General features: G+C 39.8%; 1 long non-coding RNA gene across 2 annotated transcripts in view; it reads left to right on the top strand.

The window, feature by feature from the left end:
• The first annotated feature begins 1,284 nt into the window (after nucleotides 1-1,284).
• Nucleotides 1,285-5,559, top strand: part of LOC122183636 — an 18,648-nt gene continuing 14,373 nt past the window's right edge. For both annotated transcript variants that reach the window (XR_006180299.1, XR_006180300.1), the window contains exons 1-2: nucleotides 1,285-1,399; nucleotides 2,853-2,972. This is a non-coding gene — a long non-coding RNA (uncharacterized LOC122183636). The remainder of the gene's footprint in view (nucleotides 1,400-2,852; nucleotides 2,973-5,559) is intronic.

The following is a 5,559-nucleotide window of genomic DNA, read 5'->3' as shown; positions in this document are numbered from 1 at the left end:
TGCTCAGAATGTTACATCTCTCCTCCTAAAATTACAGACTATTTACAACGCCTCTTGGTCGAGTGGGGATTTATTTATGTTGCTGCATGTCCAGATAAATGTTAAATATGACGTCATGGCGTATTGCTCCATCTCTGCTCGAAGTTACAAGTGGCAAGACATGCAGAACTTTCTTTTGTGACATTCCCATCTACAGATAGGTGTGAATTGATAGAAATAACCTTTTGTAATACCCACAATTTTCTGTAGTTCTAATTTTTATTGTGCCTGCTGCTTGAAAGATGATAAGACTTATTCATAGAATTCACACTCCAGTGGTTTGATAAATATATAACAGTCTGAAAAGGAGTTTCTTGGTGCAGTGCATGTTATTCATCAGGTCTTAGTTTTCCTCGGTTTGGGTTCTAAGGTTTATTCCTTTATTTTTTTTTTTTTTATTTGACATTTTTGTCTGACTTCTCTGATCCTCTTCCTACCAGAATCTACAAGGAAAAATAGCACTTGGGACTACTAAAACTAAATATGGCGTGACAAAAAATATGTTTATATACCTTTATTATATTATCTCTTACTCTCTATCTGACAAATGAGGAAGAAAGAATATTGTAAAGTGATATTCTATAGCAGGCACAACGCTTATCAGTTATTTTCCTTTGACCTTCTGCCTCAGAAAATTAATTCACTTGAGCTGTTCGTACGCTAGAACATTAGGGAAAAAATAATGTTAGCACTAGTGAATATAATCTCTGCAGGAAAGCTGGGCAATTATTCAGTGGTCTAATCTTATCTCTTGTTTCATTTTTATATGGCAAGCCTACATTTAAAGTATTAGATATACTGTGCTTCTGCTCAGTACCTTCAAAGCACAGTAAATAAATGCTGCTAAGTGCCACCATGAGTGAAGGAGCTTATAATGAGAAGTGTGAGTAGACATGTGTGCCATTCATCATCCTGCTCCGTCCGATATTGGGGCTCTTTTTATCAGCAGTATTCCTAGCAGTGTCATCACCTCTGGTATAAATCTTCTGTCAGTGTCTGTCGTCCCCGTGCCCTATTAAACTCATGCTCGCACATAATCACTGGATGACCTTTGGATGTCTTTCATTAACCTCCAACCCGAACCCTGCTGGCTTCTTGTTGGTAGGTAAATCTATAACATGACTTTAGCTTATGACTCAACCTTTATCATTGCTTAATAGTCCTGCCTTTCAATTTTATTTTTTTTGTTGTTTTTGTTGTTCTGGTGCAAAAAAAAATAGCTATAGTCTTAAACAAGAGCTTGGGTTTCAAGGGTTGAAAAACAGTGTTCACCTAGGTGTCTGCTAATAGACTTTCTCCTATTTTCCACTGCTGCTTACTGAAGCTTGTTTGCTGTCAATTCAGGCAAGATGTTAGCCTTGTAAGTAATATTCTTGTTTCTGACAGAGGTTTGCTTATTTTCAGCTATTTCCTTCTTGCCGTGTTCTGCTAATCAGGGGTTAGGGGTTGATTAATTCAAATTAAATTGTGCAGCTGTGACACAGTTCAGTCTAAAATTTCTGGTGCCGGAGATGATGGTAGCTATTATGCAGCAATAATGATAACAATAAACAATCATGCAGGATTTTATTCTGATAAAGTTCGATGTGGATTGGAAAGGCGTTGCTCCTGAGCTCTGTGTTGGCACAGTATTGCTGCAGAGCCCTGGTCAAGCTCCTGGCTTTTTCTGTGACACATTCATTTCACTTCTAAAATGGGCCAGGGTAAAACTACTCTACAGAGTGAAACATGAAAAATGGCTTCTATTTACGTAACTAATCTACTCTTGTGTGCTTGGGCATCTCGCTGGTACTCTCATTAACCCTGCTCACTTAGGTGTGCGTACAGAGGTATGAGTGGGCTGAGTTATATTTCCTCTCCCTCATTCCTGCCACCCCTTGTGAATGTGACTCTAATGACTGTTAACAATAATTAGCCCCAGTTAACTAAAATTCTTAGTGGCTGTATTCCTGCAAAACCACCGATGAAGCCAGTGTCCACGAGAGCAATTAATGTAAGTCAGAATGAAAGTACATAGGATGGCTTTTGCATTTTCTGCTGAAGTGCTGTAAATCATCCTTAGGCAATGCTGAAATAAGATTGGATAACAGTATGTCCTCATCAACTTTATGTACACCTTTAAGAAGGACATTCTAGAAGACTTGTAGACTCATAATTAATTCAACTAACTTGTGTAACAGCAGTGTTTCCTGAACCATATAAAACACACACATTCACTAAATCCATGTCTCAATGATTTCGTTATCTAGAAAGCCAAAGCTGAATGCCAATAGTTTTTTTTTCCTGAGTTTTTCTCTCTCCATTTCTTTTTACTGTGCTCAAGTATGGCAAGTAAATTATGCTTCTATTTCCTACTGCAGTCTGAGGCTGCCTGCTCACTGTTGGAGGCCCAGCTCCTCTCAGCTCGTGACCAAGCAGCATCAAAATGAGGAAAATTTCAGGGAATTCAGAAGGGGCAGATAAGCAGCTTGTCTCTTCTTTAATTTGCTGTGTTTGATATAGGATTTACTCCTTGTTTTTATCTGTGTTGCCCTCATTTCTACATTTCTTTTCATTTCTACATTTCTTTTCATTTCTTAATATTCTGGGATGTATCTATTCTGGATGTCTTTACCCCTGAAAAACAGCAAATAATAATAATAACATTTTGACATTTGAGCTAGGTGGATCAAGCTGTGGATCAGAATCTCTGTGAGCGCCTCACTGATGAACCACAAACATTTTGCATTTCTCTGAGATGATCTGTAAAGTGCAGCATCGTTTTTGTCCACCACATATGTACGTCCTAAATTGGATTTGGCTTTGTTTCACAGATGCAAGAAGGAGACCAAGTTGTGCCCAGAAGAACAGAGGTAGTAGAATGGAATGCATAAGCATGGAAGAGATTTGGACTTCCTTTAAGACCTTGTTCTGAATTCCTCACTCCGTTTAAGGTGGGGAACAAAGCAATTAATATTTGTTGCTGCTGTTTTGTATGGTCAGTTTTTCCAACCCAGTACAACGCTGTTGTGTGCAGAATCCCCACCCCAAGATGGCTGGTAGGTATGTGTACAAAGTAAGATGAATAAAATCACAAAAGAATTAAAAATAAAGGATTGGAAGAGGTTTTCAAGGTGAAATTTGGCTGAGTGCATTTGAAAACCTATGTAAAAAAAAAAGTGGACTTTGAGGAGAAATCTATAGAGCGAGGAATCTGACGTGTAGGTGGCTCAGTCCTACAGGCCTGAATGGGCTCTGATCTGGCTAGGGAGGAACAGAAGGTTTTTCAGTGCTGATGACGACCGAGAGGACTTGGAATGACAGCAGCAAGGAAACATAAATGAGTGGTTAATTGTGTGACCTACAGGGAGCACTGGAAGACATTAATGGGTATAAAGAGGCCATATTTCCATAAATGACCATTAGTCTTCTGCAAATGTTCCTTGAAATGTAAAGGAATGATTTTATCTCTCCAATTAATCATCCTGGAAATCCTCCTTCGTGTAATCTTGAAAACACCGGAGAGGACTTAGTATCAGCAAATGTTGCCAGATGTACAAAATGGCAAAGTAATGTGTTGCATAAAATGATTTTGGGTGGCAGAAACTGGAGAACAAGCCAAGAATACTGCACCAACATCTGAGCTTTTCTACAAGAGGCGTTGCCAGCCTCGGGAGGGAGCACTGGATAATTTATAGGTTAACATTTTCTTTTTATGTGAATAGCATTTTTTCTCATTTATAGTTAATTAGGTTAAGCATGCATGGGGAGCAAGGGAGGAAAGACTTTCAGAGAGAATCTAAACGATTAGTAATTTGAATGAAGTAAAAGTATCTGCTGAAAGATGTAGCTCTGGAATTAAATACGTTGCTATAACAAGTCTAACTATCAGATAGGAATTTTAAAGGTTCTTAGATTAATTACAGCAGCAGCATAAAAAGAGGTAGAGCATATTTACAGATTCAGTATGTGGGTCCTTTTTGCAAGCAGCTGCTGCATTATTTTGGTGAAGGAGCAGAAGTTATCTGTCGCACCATGTCACAGGTCTGCATCTTTAGCATTAACATTTCTTTCCTCGGATGTGTGAGCTCTCAGATAGGATCAATCCAAGTAAGTTACAAGATAAAATGAATGTTAATCTAAATACTATATTTTTTCAAATCTTTTCCTTCGTATAAGATCCCATTGATGCTTCCCAGCTAGCTGGACTGGTGCTTTTTTGGCAAATTCTATGTTCACCTGTGGCCCCATGTGCTGGACACAGAGCTGCTGCCTTCCAGCTCAGCTGCCGTAAACCAGGCAGAATTTTACAAGTGCCTTTTTGAAAAATTAGCAAAAAATACATTTCCAAATGTCATACCTTCCACCGTATGCATATATATACTTAAAACTCTCAGTGCAGTTTGTAACTAATTTTTGTCTTCCTTTGCAGATAACCCTTAAGTGCTGGTAGAGTTTTTTGAGTGTAAGCACATAAATCCAAGATGAAGCACTTTATTGGAGGGATCTGATGTATGAGGTTTCCTAGCTGAAAAGTGCAGCACTTCTGAAAATCAGGCAGAACTTGAAGCTAGATGCTAAATATAGATTTAACAGTTTGTCCCCTGACACCCAAATAATTCAAGAAGTGAATGATTTATGATTTCAAAAAGTGAATGATTATTTATACTGGGAAGCCCTGCCATCTTTATTGCACACGAGCAGTTCCATGTGGAGAGTTAGCTATTCAAAGTAGTTTCATGTTTGTGCTATGCCCATAAAAGTCAGTTTCTTTTTCTGGATCCTTGAAATATTCTAAGGGGACTGAATCTGAGCCCCAGAGAAGGTCAGAGAGAGATGAGCAACTGGTTCCCTTCTGTCTAGTAGAAATATCTAGCATGTACTGGCTTATCCAGCTGCAAGTTAAGCCCATTGAAAGCCCATTGAGCTGCAGCTGGCTCCAATGAGCCCTTCACATCCCCATCAGGCTGCAACAGGTGCAGAAGTGTCAAAATTCCCTCACGAACACCTGGTAAAGCTCTGTCAGGAGCTCTGCCTTCAGGAGAACAGATTGCAATGACAGCTCTGTGCAGGGCTTACAGGCTGCTTTTGCAGGATAGGGTTTAATTGTGCAAGGGCTCATCTATTGCTGATGTGATCACCGTGAGAAACTGTGATCCACCCCATAGCCCACATATTTGCCCTGTCAGCAGCATTGAGCAAAGGTACTGAAGGTGCCACTGGTGCAGCAAGAGCTGGCATTTGGGCACCATCCAGCTCCTACAGAGCAGCTTAGTGGAACACTACAGAGCTGTGGTAGAGCAGGCAGGGAGGTCATTGCTGCCTGAATACCTGGCAAAGCAGCATGAGCTTTGCTGTGTCTAATAGCTGCCCCTCCAGGGAATATCATCAGCTCACCTTGAAGGCATTCCTCCTTGGAAACTAATGGAAACTGTCCCTCACACACATGCTGGTTATCATAGAATCACAGAATCGTTTGAGTTGAAAGGGATCCTGTATAACCAAGATGTTATAATTGCAATATAATCAAAAGAGTAAGGC

This window comes from Lagopus leucura, unplaced genomic scaffold (genome assembly GCF_019238085.1).
Source record: "Lagopus leucura isolate 7727_CA_CO unplaced genomic scaffold, USGS_WTPT01 Super-Scaffold_100019, whole genome shotgun sequence".
Taxonomy (NCBI): domain Eukaryota; kingdom Metazoa; phylum Chordata; class Aves; order Galliformes; family Phasianidae; genus Lagopus; species Lagopus leucura.
This window is presented reverse-complemented; position numbering and strand designations above follow the sequence as displayed.